The 14,941-nt window shown below is 51.0% G+C and overlaps 1 protein-coding gene across 11 annotated transcripts in view; it reads right to left on the reverse strand.

Annotated features, from left to right (window-relative positions):
* Positions 1–14,941, reverse strand: part of MICAL2 (microtubule associated monooxygenase, calponin and LIM domain containing 2) — a 219,427-nt gene that overhangs the window by 187,120 nt on the left and 17,366 nt on the right. For all 11 annotated transcript variants that reach the window (XM_027115371.1, XM_027115361.1, XM_027115362.1 and 8 more), the window contains exon 2: positions 3,844–3,914. The gene's annotated coding sequence lies outside the window, so the exon portion shown is untranslated. The remainder of the gene's footprint in view (positions 1–3,843; positions 3,915–14,941) is intronic.

Here is a 14,941-nt window from a genome sequence, read left to right on the forward strand (position 1 = left end):
CAAATCATTAGACTTTTTTTTTCCAGGCCGCTTGGCAGGAGACTACGGCAGCAACAGGCAGTTTTTATCTGCACTCTGGCATATCTCGGGGTGGGGCAGGGGAGAGGCAACGCTACAAAGTCCAGGAGAAAATGCCTACAGAAGCAAGCAGAGGAGGTGGCGACCTGGAGGAGAAGATGGTGCTGATCACGAGGACAGGCAGAGTGGGCATTGGGAGTCTAGGAGGCCCCTTTAAGATGCCACAACCCTCTGTGCCTCCCTTACTTCCTTAATAAGAAATCTGAGGGCAGGTGAAATTCTGCAACTGGCCCATGGCCATGCCATGCCGATGAGCTGTGAACAACCAGCACCAGATCGTGGGTCTTTTGACCTCAGCCTACTCTTTTTTCCACTCTACTCTGCTGACCTCGAGATCTAATTAGGTTGCTCTAACGAGGCCAGCTGGATCCCCTGCAGACTCTAAGCAACATGACCCAAGTGTCACTCAGGGAAAGCGCAGGCCCAGCAGGTATTTTGATAACTGCCTCCCCAGCCCCATGCATTCCTTCCCAACCTGACATGGTCGGCTGCTCTTTCTCCAGCCCTTGCCACAAAATCTTAAGGAGTTCAGAGGGAGAGTGAGAAAGGAGAGGTGGGCCTTCCTGTCCCTACAGAACCCTAAATACCTAAGATAACCCACAAAGATCTCTCTCCTTTGGTCTAGGGGAGATTGATGGGGATGAGTGGCAGGAGGGAACTGAATTAAGCTGCTGGAAGTCTGACCTGATTAGGCCAAGAGTATTCCCTGTGAGCAATGAGATGGGTCATCTGAAGGTGTATGATGACAAACAATAGGATCTGTCTCTGCCAGGGACCTTTCAAGACCAATGTTGGTCAGATCATCTCAGCATCAGGAGTTAAAGACTCAAGGAATTAATTATTCAGTGTGCGTGACCCAGTTCCCGGAGGTGAGGCTGGGTGAGAAGAGAACTCACTAGTTCCTTATCGTGGAAAGAAATTCAAATACTTCACAGGGTAGTGTTCCCTTTGCTGCCAAAGAGGATCCATTCATGGGTAAGAGTGACCCCACCCCACCCCCCCAAAAAAAGGAAAATATAGCCAAAGTTCACTCATTCAACAAATATTTATTGAGCTCCTCTTATGTCCTGGGCCCTTCAGAAATTTGCATATGGGTGAAGCTTAGTAGGGTATAAAGATGAGAGAATTTATAAACAGGAGGCCTGGGCTGTGGCCCAGCTCAGCCCATAGACAGCTACATTAACGCTGGGCAGGTCACAGCCTAAGTCAAACTCCTCATCTGTGAAATGGGAGTAAATGAAGATTTACTTATTATGAAGATGAACTGATCTTGATGAAATGTAGAGTGTAACGTAAGCCAAAGGTGTAAACAATAATGATGTGACACTGCACACTTTCCCTGCAGAAGTTTATAACCTTGTCATGTGTTGGAAAACAACTCAAGGTCAAGGTACCTATTTGGCAAAATTCACATTCTCTGTAATTTGGGCAAAGTGTATGTTTCAACCTGCCAGTGGAGATAGAGCCTGCAGTCAGTACCAGAATCCCAGTCTGTGTGTCTAGGAAGTTGCAAGAAGAGGCAGGGTGAAACTGGAAAAAGCACGACCAACCTGGTCCTGTATCATGTCTGGACGGAATGAATGTTTCAGGAGAGCCCTAAGATTGAGATGGAGGAAAAGACCATCTGGAAGTGTGGTCAATCAGAAACAAAACAAAATTCATTTGAGCACAATAGAGGTGAGCCGGCCAGCAATGCACACACTTCCCTCCCCATACACATTTCAGACAATGATGGAATTGTCTATCGTTCAACCCTCCTCTATGCACGCACTCCACTTTCTGTGTTTCTCCGGGAAACGGGAGGGATTCTCAGGCCCCAGCAGGCTGGCTGATCAGGACCTCTTTGCCCAGACACTAAGAACCAGAACTACGAAAGCAGCTTTCCCCTAGATCCCGCCAACCCCTTTCTCACGCTGCTGCTCAGCATCTCAACACGGACTCCTCACCCTCTCCAGCCTCCCTCCACCGGGGATCCTCAGTGCCCACGAGGCCAGCCTCTGAATCCCCAGCCATGCCTGCCGGCTGCCCTTCCTCTGGGGCCTGTTCCCTGCCCTAACCTCACCCTCCCCTCCTTCCCCCCTCCACTGGGCTCTGCAGCCCCCACCCCTGGTCTCACACCTCCAGGGAAGCTCCTGAGGCAGGGTCAGTTTTATTCTACCTTCCCTCTGACTCAGGGCATTCTGTAAGTTCTTCACCCTCCTGTAAATGCAGACAGATGGTCCCCAAATGGACTCTGACGGCTGTATACAGAAGGGAGGCAGAGGAGGAGAGAAGGGGTGTGGAAAGAAAGTTAGACTGGAAATCTAGGCCCTGCCTTCCAAATCTCCACTGGACAGCAGTGGGTCATGCAACCCTGAGAAAATATCCTCAGGCCAGGCCTCAGTTTCCCTATCAGGTAATGAGGGGTTTGCTCTAAATAACCTCTTGGGTTCTCTCTAATTATAAAATTTGGTTATAGAAACCAGAACTAGAACTAGCCTGGTTCACAGGAGATGTGGGTCTTGGACCTTAACAGCCTATAGTCTGAGAGCTCAGACCTCAGCCTCCATGTCTGTAAAATAAATGGGGATGACTTGACTACCCCTCCCCAGGTACGAGGCCCGCACGAGACAGGAGATAGGACTTCGTGAGCCATAAAGCCCTGAAGAAACCTCAGGGCTTGAACTCCTTGAGCCAACAAACACTGTTGCTCCCCTGCCATGTGCCCAGCCCTGGTGCTGCCCGGCTCAGACAGGGAGGCTGGAAGACGGATCCTTGCCTTCCAGGCTTCCACAGCTGGTGGGGGAGACGGACGAGTGGACAAAACTCGACTCAGCCAGTGACACACCTGAGATCTGAACAAAGCGCTAGGGGAGTGGAGAGGAGGAGGCCCCAACTTTGCTGGGAGAGTGAGGGAAGCTTCTCAGAGGGAACACGTGTCCTGGATGTGGAGATCTGTTCCAGGAGTTGTGGGACTGGAGCTGGGGTGGAAAGGAGAGGAAATTTTCAACTCTTGGACAAATGGTCTAGAAAGTCACTGGAGGGGGCCCTTGAAGGCCAGTGGGAGAGTGACAGGCAGACATGTCTTTGAGGAAGGTCTCTGGCAGCATTGAAGAGGACAGAGCAAGGGGACAGAGTAGGGCCAGGAGAGCAGTGGGAAGGCTCTTACATAGTTCATGAGGGTGATGATGCCATACAAGTCATTGATTTTTCACCTACACAGAGTCTTCCAGACCCTACGCCTCCATGCCCCTGCTGAATTTATGGAAAGATACGAACAGGTTTGCTCTGCTTACAATGGAACCCAAGCAGAGGAAGATGCTGTGATCATATTTGCAACTCTAGGACAAACGGTCTACCATGCTTGGAAGTCACTCCCTGAAGAAGCTACCTGGCCAGATTCCTGTCTTGGCACAGACCTGGGCCAGCAGGAGACGGAAACAGCATCAGAGCTGGGAGTGGAGTCAGGACAGCTGAGAGGAAGAGGGACAGAGATTCCATCCACTCAAAGCCCACTGAGTCACACAGGTCTTTCATGTCCCCAAACACATCTCAGTCTCAATCCCTGCCACACTCCCTTCTCTGACAGCGTGGGAGGGCTGTGCGGCCTTGGAGGTGGTAGGCAAAGACAGAGGGCTTTCGCCAGCCACTGTTTCTTCATAGGGGTCACATTCACTCGGGCTTGAAGGAAGAGTGCAAGCACCCCTATCCTTTCCAAAGCCTGAAGCCAGCCCCCCAGGAGCGATTCAATGGCAGAAAAGAGATCCACCACTGCGACTGACTTACTTGCTTCTTAGGCATCACAATGACTGAAGTCAGCTCCTCCCAGGACAAGCCATGCACAGGTTGCCATATTCCTTTAAAAACAAGAGCCCAACAAGGAATGTCAGGTAGATTATCTTACATTACCGCCGCCTCTCTTCTCCCCACCAAGAGGTTCCACATGCTGTGCACTTTGTCCCGTAGTAACACTTTACCCAACAAGAGGAAATGGAGAGAGAATGTCTCTTCGTGCTCCAAGTGTTTCATGTGAAGAAAGGAATTATGAGACGCGTAAACACATTCCTTTGTCTGCCACTGGCTGGGTACCCTAAAGGCTTATCACACCTCTACACAAAGGCTTGCAGAGAAAGTGAGATGGATATGGAAAAGAACGCTTCATTCTTGCTCCAGTAAAAATTAAAAATGCCAGAATTTCTAAGCTTAGGACATGAGGAAAGTAAACTCAAGCTGGTGTAAAAACTTGGTAACGAGTCACCAATGTAAAATTTGTCGTATTTCCAAGGTGGAAAGGTCCAAAATGCTGAATAAATTAGGAAGTCATAAGCGTGGACTATCTGATTATGGCTGAGTTTCCTAAACAAATTATGATTTTGGTTTCCAATGACCACTCTAGTGATCTGGTTACATCCCACTTCTTTTGCAGAAAATGCTTCTACACCTGTTTGGAAAATGGAGCCTGGAGTTACAAAAATTTTAAGGATTTACTTTCACAATCCCAATTTTCTAAAAGGTGGCCTCAAAAGGAAAAACTTAAGACATGTAAGAAAAAAAAAGAAAAAGAAAAAGACATGTAAGATTTGAGATCGCCAAGAGGCAATCGCCATACTCCGTGGACTTGCGCTCACTTTGCTCGGCAAGGTGGCAGGGCTATTGCCCACAGAAACACGTACGTATTCTCTCTAGTACACAGAAGGCTGCATTTAGAGCCCAGGAGTGGGGACTCACTGTTCAGAATCCTCAGACTATTAATGGGAGAAAAGCAACTATTTACTGAGCACTGGCCATGCATGGAACGAGCACTGTTAGCGACCAGACATGCTTTGTCTCAGTGGCTCCTCACAGACAGGAGTAGGGGCTTAGAGGGCAGAAGGCACTTGTCAAGGCCCCAGGGAGTGGCAGGACTCAAGCCCGGGCCTGGCTGACTCAGTGCTCACGGTCTCTCCCACCACGCTGAGGTGAGAGGTGTCCCAGCACCGCTGCGATGGGCCCGCATGCCCCACGGCAGCCACCTGGGCGGAAGCTGCAGTCATCTCCATCCCCATCATCATTATCAAGCCACACCTCTCCAGCCCGCGGCAGCTGACCAACAGGCTGGCCTGCCTTGGCCACATTCTACCAGCCTGAGCTAGAGGCTCTGTGCTGCTGCCTTGAGCCAGAAGTCAGAGAGTCAGGAGGTCTCCACCCATCTGCCTCCCTGCTTTTCAAGGGAAGCTTCTGGGTGCAGTGGGTCGGGGAGCTGGACATTCTGGTGTAGAATTCCACTATCGGTCTAGCCAGGTATGAGAACCAGGGGCCGTCCCTGCTCCCGAGATGTCAGGAATGGAAGCCCCTACCAACCCTGGGATGTTACTGAGACCAACAGCAGGGAACAGGGGCTCTCTGAGGTTCTGCCTGGGCTGTTGCATAGTTGGATGGAGGTGGGCATCTCGGGACCAGTCTACAAGGGCTAACCACCAGTCAAATTCCCACATAGGCCTGCACACACGTTGCGATCCAGCCACTCCAAGGGCCAACCTGTACCCTCCATCTGACCTACAGCCAAACATGCTTCAAGCTCCCTTTAACTCCACTAAACCAGAAGGTCCTAAGGCCAAGCACCTTCCTTCCCCTCGAGGGGCCTCAGTTTCCTCAACTGCAAAATGAGGAGCTTGAACTAATTGGTGATATCCTCACCAAGGACCCCTTCTAACTGCCCCCATCCACAGGCCCTGACTTTTAGAGACACCCACGAAGCTAGCCTATTGTTAAAAGGAGGGAGAGGGATTAACCCGCATGCAGGCATTACGACAGGTGGTTAGCATGTGCTATCCCAGATAATCCTCCCAGCAACCCAGTGAGGCAGGCAGTACAGCCACGTCACAGAGAGCAGAACTGAGGCACGGCCCAGCCTCAATCCATACTGACCACAGCAGCCTGGGACTCACAGCGGAGCTGGCCGGGGGGTCCATGCCCACGCTTGCTCCCTGACACGCTGCCCTTTGTCGTCAATCGGAATGAGGAAACAATCTCTGCTCTCAGATTTGCCATCATGCCAATCCCAAGCAAAGACGTATGAGGTCTCCAGGCCCCTGTAGGCCTGACTTAGGTGGTGCAGGAAAGGTTTCCTGTGAGCTTGAGTGACCTCATGGATCCCGAGGGAGGTGAGAGGAACTCTGGGGGCCTTCCTACTTCCATAGAGTCAGAGACTCACTGAGGAACCCCAAGCCCTTGGAACAGGGCCTGGCACCCACTAGGCACTCCATCAGTATTTGTTGAATGGTGGAATGAAGAAATCCAGAGCTTAGATGCACTGAGGGCTTGTTCATGAAGCATTAGGCATGAGTTAGTGTGAGACACACCAAATCCAGCTCAGAGCCACAAAGCCAGCCCCTCAGCAGTGTGTGCCAAGCAGAGCTCTCCACGCCCAGCCCTCGGCACAGAGGATGAAGGCTCAGATGCTGAGCCAGGACCGCTCTTCATCCCGATTGCCAGGGGAGCACCTGAGAGAGCAAGAGGAATGTCTGAATACAAAGGCTACCCAGCAAAGTGTTCACCAGCACAGGCCCCAGAATCAGGCGTACCTGGGTTCCTGTCTGGGCTCTGTCACTTTAAATTAGTCACGTGGCCCCAGGCAAGTCACATAATCTCTGTGAGCCTGTTTCTTATCTAAAAATGGGGATAATGTTAGTCCACAAGGCTGTTCTGAAGATGAAATGAGATAATGCTGTAAAGGACAGCCCGGTGTTTAGTTTAGAGTAAGTGCTGGGAGATGGCATCTGCTGTATCGTCTGCATCAGAGTGGGCGGTTAGGAGCACACTGGGAGTAATCTGCTTGGGTTCAATCCCTGCTCTCCTACTAGCTAGCTATGTGACCTTAGGCAAATTGCTTAAACTGTCTGTGCCACAGCTTCCTCATGTATAAAATAGGATTGATTGTAAAGATTAAATGAGGCCTGTAAGTAAAGAGCTTAGAATAATTTTTACTTCAAAGTAAGCACTCAATAAAAATTCATCTCCAGAGGACTTCCCTGGTGGCACAGTGATTGAGAATCCACCTGCCAATGCAGGGGACACGGGTTCGAGCCCTGGTCCGGGAGGATCCCACATGCCACGGAGCAACTAAGCCTGTGCACCACAACTACTGAGCCTGCGCTCTAGAGCCCGCGAGCCACAACTACTGAGCCCGCGTGCCACAACTACTGAAGCCTGCGTGCCTAGAGCCCATGCTCTGCAACAAGAGAAGTCACCGCAATGAGAAGCCCGTGTACCGCAACGAAGAGTAGCCTCTGCTCACCGCAACTAGAGAAAGCCCACGTGCAGCAAGAAAGACCCAATACAGCCAAAAAATAAATAAAATTCCTTTTTTAAAATTAAAAATATTCACCTTCTGCTTAATTATTAATATTACGAGCATCCTTCTCCCTTTGTTCCAATAACAGATTCCACCCCATCCTTCACTCACCAGCCTAAAAGGTAGGCATGGGACTCAAGATAGGTTCATCAGAGTATCCTTCCTCCTCGGCCACATTCTTAGGTACAAAGGGTGTGCATGTGCTCCAAGCTGGGCCAAGTTCCAATCTGAAAACTCCTGGGGAAGGCCTGATCCTCTTGGGTCAGGTACAGGGCTGTGTGGGGTCAGCTGGGAGCTGCCTGTATCCATGGACTAGATAGGGGATGCTGGTCCAGGGATGCTGGAGGTCACCTTTCTGGGTGTTCTCTTTCTGGGGCTGGATTCTGCAGTGCCTCCTTTGAGTCTCTGTACCTCCCCTAGAACCTTCCAAAGTATCCCTTTTTTTTTTTTTTTTTTTTGGGGGGTACACGGGCCTCTCACTGTTGTGGCCTCTCCCATTGCGGAGCACAGGCTCCGGACGTGCAGGCTTAGTGGCCATGGCTCACGGGCCCAGCCGCTCCGCGGCATGTGGGATCTTCCCAGACCAGGGCATCGTGTCCCCTGCATCGGCAGGCGGACTCGCAACCACTGCGCCACCAGGGAAGCCCCCGAGGCATCCCATTTTTGCTTAAGCTCATTCAAGTTGGGTTCCTATCACTTGAAACCCAAAGAGTCCCCACTAACAGCAGCAGTCAACAACTGGCTGCTTTATCATCACTAAATCCCACCCAGGAAGAAAAGCCCGCTGCACACTCTCAGTGAGACCCAGGAAGCCAGGGAAAAGCAAACACGGCAGCAAGGCATCTCCACAAACTGAGGTGAGAGGAGCCACTCACAGCCCTTGGACCAATGCCCTTCCTGGGAGAGGAAGATGCTGGAACCAAAAAAAGTACATAGCCCAGTCCTGCGGGCCTGGGCTGGGAACCCAGCCTCAGATATGGGTCCCCCTGGCCATGAGCAATAGGAAAAGGCAAGGAGAGAAATAAGGAGACAGTTGATTTCCACTGGCTTCACTGTGGTACAGAAAAACATCTGGGCAGCTCCTTGAAACAACTCTATTTAGAGGGCAGGTGAGAGAAGAGGAATTATCTTGTCTGAGCCCTTAAATGACCCTTTCACTGGTATGATGTCATCTAACCTTCAGCACAGCCCTAGGAGCTGGATGCTTCTCCAACCCACTTTCCAGGTGAGGAGACTGAGGCTCAGAGAGCTCAGCAACTAACTGGCTGAGGTCACGCTGCTAGTGCCTGCTGCCTGGTGCACTTGTCATGCCGCCTCCCCAGCACACTCTGATCCCTGAGCCTGAGGCCTCCTCTACGCCCAGGCACATCTGCTGCCACTCAAGGGAGGTGGGCTGTGCCGCAGCCCCCCATCTACAACCGGCCCCCACCCCACCCAGAGACAGCATCCCAGGCACTGACAGGACAGGCAGCATCTTGGATGTTTCCTTCTCTGAACATGAGTTATTTCAATCTCCAAGAGCTCCGGTGTGATGTTAACAAGATGGCATGTATCCGTGGGTTTTACACAGGATATGCCTGTCAGAATCCCATGGAGAGTTTCTTTATTTTGGGGGGGGGACGGGGGGTGTTTTTGGTTTTTTCTCAGTCACTCTTCTCAAGAGATTCTGACTCAGCAGGTACAACTACAGTGCCTGACACACAGCATGGGCTGAACAATATTATCTTTACTTTGTATCATGTTCTTGCCACCTCCTGGGCCAGCACCCAGAGAGAATCTGTTCCTGTTCCTCCAGGCCTTCTAACGGCACCCTCTTAGTTCCCTCCAGGGAAAGAAGCTCCACCTTCAGATGTGTTTTAAAGAGATTTAGAAAAGCCAAAGCAAAAACCCAAACCCTGGCCTGGTAGCAAAAATAAAGAATCAGAACACGCTGGCTGGGCTTCCCTGGTGGCGCAGTGGTTAAGAACCCACCTGCCGATGCAGGGGACACAGGTTCGAGACCTGGTCGGGGAAGATCCCACATGCCGCGGAGCAACTAAGCCCGCAAACCACAGCTACTGAAGCCCGCGCACCTAGAGCCCGTGCTCTGCAACAAGAGAAGCCACTGCAATGAGAAGCCTGCGCACCGCAATGAAGAGTAGCCCCCGCTCGCTGCAACTAGAGAAAGCCCGCGCACAGCAACCAAGACCCGACGCAGCCAAAAATAAAATAAAATAAATAAATTTTTAAAAACCACACTGGCCGCCTCCCCCTCCTCCTCGCCTCCAGCTGTGGGTTGAGCACGCCAACCAGCACACACAGCTGTCTTCTTCCACAGGGCCCGGGAGCTCAATGCCAAGGTCTGCACAGACATAAACCAGTGGGGGTGAGGACTGTGCAGACACAGACATCGGCTGGTACCAGAGGAGACTCAGCTGGAGAAGGAAGCAGCAGCTTCCAACGTTTTCTGGAGAAAAACTGGAAACCATGATCTGAGATGATGTGAAAAGCATCCTGACTACAGTAATGTTGTCAGGGCCCCGGCTGCACCCGTGGGTGTGGGACAGCTCAGTAAGCCATTCCAGAGGAGCTTCACCCACTGACCCTCACAGGACGCACACTTCACAATGGCACACGCTACCCAGAGCCTCCCTGCAGGCTAACGGTTTTTGTTTGCTTTCCAGCAGCTGGGTTCAGGCAGCGCCTGCCCCAGTCGTGGGGGATTATCCAGGCAAGTATTTCCCTTAGTGTTCTTATTCTTTTCATAGCCTTATTCTCTGCGATTTAAAAATAAATACATTAATTAAAAGGAACTGGTTGGTGCCCCGGTCCGGGAAGATCCCACATGCCGCGGAGCGGCTAGGCCTGTGAGCCATGGCTGCTGAGCCTGCGCGTCCGGAGCCTGTGTTCTGCAAGGGGAGAGGCCATAAGAGGCCCTCGTACCACAAAAAAAAAAAAAAAAGGAACTGACTGGTTTGCCCTCAGGGCACGATTTGCTTTCCCTCCTCCCTGGCTGGGTGCAATGATGCACCATGCTCCTCGGCACTGCCTGGCCTTGGAGTGGTATGCAGTAGCGACCCATGGGCAAGCTGATCAGCTAGACATCTGAAAGGGGATGGAGTGCTCAAGGGGGTCCCATCTCCTGCTGCTCCTGGTTCCCATCAAATCAGCCAGGAAATGGGCTTCCCTGGTGGCGCAGTGGTTGAGAGTCCGCCTGCCGAGGCAGGGGACACGGGTTCGTGCCCTGGTCTGCGAAGATCCCACATGCCGCGGAGCGGCTGGGCCCGTGAGCCATGGCTGCTGAGCCTGCGCGTCCGGAGCCTGTGCTCCGCAACGGGAGAGGCCACGACAGTGAGAGGCCCGCGTACTGCAAAAAAATCAGCCAGGAAAAATCATTCAATAAACATTTGCTGAGTTTCATGGCTAAAACTGTGAAGAATACCAAAAAGCATAGGGACTAGGGGTCTGAACTTGGGAAGCAGCGGCAGCAGCAGGAGGAACAGTGCCTCAGGGCCAGCCAGCACTTGGGCTTGAATGCCAGCCTCACTGTTTGTGCGTACTAAGACCTTGGGGGGATGATGTCTACCTTATAAAACTAGAGTGTGGATTAACTAAGATGATACGTGTCAAAGAGTAACAAAGGCTGCCACATGTTAGCCATTTACTATGAGGCAGGAACTGTGTGCTTAGTGCTTTATGTGGATTATCTCACCAGATACTTACAACTTCCCTGTGAAACAGGCACCATATCCTCAAGTTCAGATGAGGAAACTGAGACTCAGAGAAATCAAAGCACCTACCCAAAGCCACAGAGCTCATAAGAACCAGCGCTAGAACACACACCCAGGCCCATCAGACTTCAAAGTCCTAGTCCCTGCTCTGCTGCCTGCTGTCTGACAGGTGCTCAAAACACATTATGTAACATGTAAATGCTGTACTGGGGGCTGCTGGCTCTCCACCAAGGAGGCATATGGAGAAAAGAGGGGGAGTTTTGGCTGAGAGGGTTTAGGAAACCTTTCTGAAGTAGGCAGGGCTGAATCTCAGCCTTGGAGGGTGAGGATGGAGACAGGCCAAGGAGAAATGGAAAGCACTAGAGACTGGGAAAACCAACGCAAAGAGCTGAAGGCAGGGATGACCCAGGCAGGCAGGCAGAGAGAGGCAGCAGACATTGGCCAGGCTGGAGGAAGAGAGACAGGGTTATGGGCACCTAAGCTGTTACGTTGGTGGCCGTTCTACCCGAGATCTTTCTCACCCACACTCCAGAGATGCTCCTCTGACTGCTCCTTTGGTCACACAATCACAGAGGGAATCAAAACCCATGATTATAAAGGCCCAATAACCCCTCCCTCCCCACAGCAGCCTTAGAACCCAGATGGAGGAGCAGATGTTTTTGTCAACTCCCAGCCTGTGCTGCTGTGCTGATCTGCCAGACCCAGATTCTAGGTCGAGCTCCAGGACACTGGGAATCTGAACACTGCCATATGCACTGAAGTATCACCACTGCCCCCCTGGCATTCAAGGTTCCAGGAGGGAGAAGAGGGCACGGGTCAAAAGGAGGCTGTGGTGCATAAGCTCCTCATGGCAGAGTCCCTGTCTCACTGGACTTCATATTCCCGGGATGTTGCAGGTACTTTTTCAATAACCTGAACCAAGTGGAAAATTCTTCCACTTAAGAAACAACACTAGAGTTTGATAAGTCTGGATTACAGTCCATCCTGGAGCCCTGGGTCTAGTCCCACCTTAGCTGGAAGGACCACTTGCCTGTTTGTCTCCTGAAAAGAAAGTGCCCCACCCCCAGCAGTCTCTGCTTTGGCCCCCAGCAGCCCCCTGTACCCTGGATGTGGTTCTGAGCCCTGAACCTAGTGCCTGCTCTTCCCTCTGGGTGAAGCCGGGGATGCCGGCCTCCTCCACCCCTGAGTGCAGGTTCCCCCCTCACCCACCAGACCCCCCACCTCCGCCCCGGGCACGTCTGCTCCAAAATGCCAAAAGCTACAACGCCCTCCCACTGCCTCAGCTCCCCACCAAGCCCAACCTAGGCCTTGGACCCACGGAGAAGGGAGAATGGGGTTGAGATGATTTAAGCAACTCTGATCACTGGCTCAGCTCAAGCCCACCATCATGTGCTTTTTTGGAAGTAACAGGACCTGCAGGAGGGAGACGATAAAAGTAGAACTGCAGAAAAGTCTGGTGGTCACATGGTCTCCTCCCCACCCTCCTCAGGAGAAGAGCAAAGGGGAAATGATGAAGGGCTTTGCAGGGATGGTCAACCTGAGCCTCCAGACGGAGGCTGCCTGGGACGGCCATGGGCGCCTGGGTCACTACCTTCCACCCACGAGTCATGGGCATATTACTTAACTCTGCCAAGCCTCAATCTCCTTACCTAGTAAATGGAGATAATAACCAATGACCACACAGGATGACTGTGAAGACTGAGTGAAATGTGAATGTGAACGTGCTTGGCAAACTGTAAAGCGCCCTTAGAAACGGCAGACATTTCCCACAGTCTTGGGAGGTGGGGGGCTTCAGGTCAGAATATTCGGCTGCAAGGGAAATGGGAAACTGGGAATCCATTCCAGTCGGCAAACCTTCCAGGACAAGGCACAAGTCTCCAGGGATTGCAAAACCACTGATCGAGACCTATTGCCCAGTCTCAAGCACTCACTGTCAGGTGAGGGGAAAGCTACATTTGCACCATAAGGCAAAATAAAAATGTGTTACTGGAAGGAGAGTGTGGAGAGGATAGGACATTTTATTCTGGCCTCAGAGGTCAGGGAGGCTTTTGTAATAATATTATAACATTATAATTATTAGCGTAATATTAAGTCTTTGTGAGTGCTTGCTATGTACGGCAGTTCTAAGCATTTGCATGGCCCATCTCATTTAATTCTCATAAAAAGCCTGTGAATGGGTTCACAGATGACAAAACTGAGGCACAGAGAAATTCACTCCTCTCTTGGCCTCACAGAGCTGGTAAATGGCGGAACTGGAATTTGAAGCCGTCAGACTCTGCTCCTCCAGCACACGAGGGGCGTGGTCAGCCAAGACAGATCTCAGACTCTCTAGGTAGCTGAAAGGCTCTGATAAGGCCTGCAGGGATGAGTCACTGAGGGAGGACGCTGACTCACTCATGGCCTCGCCTGCTCCTGGGCAACTCTGACTGCTGGGCCAGGGTTTCCACTCTGACACTGCCCCTGGTCTGTCCTGGAAGTTGGCCACACCTCTGCACTCCCCAAGGCTCCATATGGGCACCAAATACCAAGGGAGGCCGATGTAAGAACCTATATGTCAATGTACATTTATGTAACAGGTCACTTATGAAGTAACTTCTTCTTATTGTAAAAGGTAGTCAATATCAGAGGGAAAAGAATTCGCAACTTCCGGCTCCGCCACTTACTCTGCTGTGTGACTTCAGGCAAATCTTAGCCTCTCTGAGCCTCAGCTTCTTCATCAGTAAGATGTGGTTAAGTGTTTATCTCAGGCAGTTGTTGCAAAGATGAAATGAGATAATATGTCTAGTGCAGCACCTGGCACACCATAAATTTAATACGTTACGGTTGAATCAGATGACTTTACAAAGGGTTTCCACTGGAAAATTATTTGCTTCACAATAATATTTGGTGGTAATAGTAGTCCTTTTAATTAGTATTCATCTGCCTCTGAGCTAAATCCATTACATGCGTTACCTCATTTAATCCTTAAAAGCATCATTTTCTTCATTTGATGTAGCTTTACGACAACAGAAAGAATATGTCCAACACATTAATTTTACTCATACATACACATATAGGGAGAGAGAAACAAGACTGTCAAACAAGCTGATATACTATAATATACAAACTTACTATATGCCCGGTACTGTTCTAAGCATTCTACATTCAATAACCTATTTCGCCCTCTTTAAAATGTGCCTATAAGGTAAGTACTGCTTTGCCCTCATTCTACAGATATGGAGCTTGAGGCACAGAGAGGTTAAATAACTTGCCCAAGGTCACTCAGCCAGGATTCAAACCCAGAATAATGAAAGAATACTAAAGTAATGAAAGAAAAGTCACAGCAAGAATGTTTAAGCCCCACATTCTAAGAACTTCGGGGCTTTCTTGTCGCTCCCCTCCCCACCTAAGCTCTGCCATCATCCCCCTTCTGCCAGTTCCACTCTCACCCTCACCCCTGTCCCATTGTTCTTGCTCCCTAGCTCTGCCCCACTGCTCCCAGGTAGGCAATGTCAAACTAATGGACTTTGTTAGGCCCTGGTCCTCTCCTCCTGGTATCTCAGCTTCTCTGCCTCAGCCCCCTATATCCCATCCTCTACAAAGCCACTAGGGACATCTTCCCATATGTGGCACTCCTCTGCTCAAGAACACTCTACGGGTCCCTGCTGCCAAGAGCTGAAGACCCCAATGGGTTGAAGAGGATCAATGAAGGACTCAAGACCCCCACAGGATCTGTCTGGCCTCGCATCTTTCCCTCTGGCCCCAGACTTCTCACTTGCTGGTTTATAAGTCCCAGCACAGGGCGAGTCCGTGAGGCCTTTCCTGACCACCCTATTTAAACTTACAGCCCTCCCCGCAACAG

This window comes from Aethalodelphis obliquidens, unplaced genomic scaffold, assembly GCF_003676395.1.
Source record: "Aethalodelphis obliquidens isolate GAN/ISIS:26980383/991018 unplaced genomic scaffold, ASM367639v1 scaffold14, whole genome shotgun sequence".
In the NCBI taxonomy this organism is placed as follows: domain Eukaryota; kingdom Metazoa; phylum Chordata; class Mammalia; order Artiodactyla; family Delphinidae; genus Aethalodelphis; species Aethalodelphis obliquidens.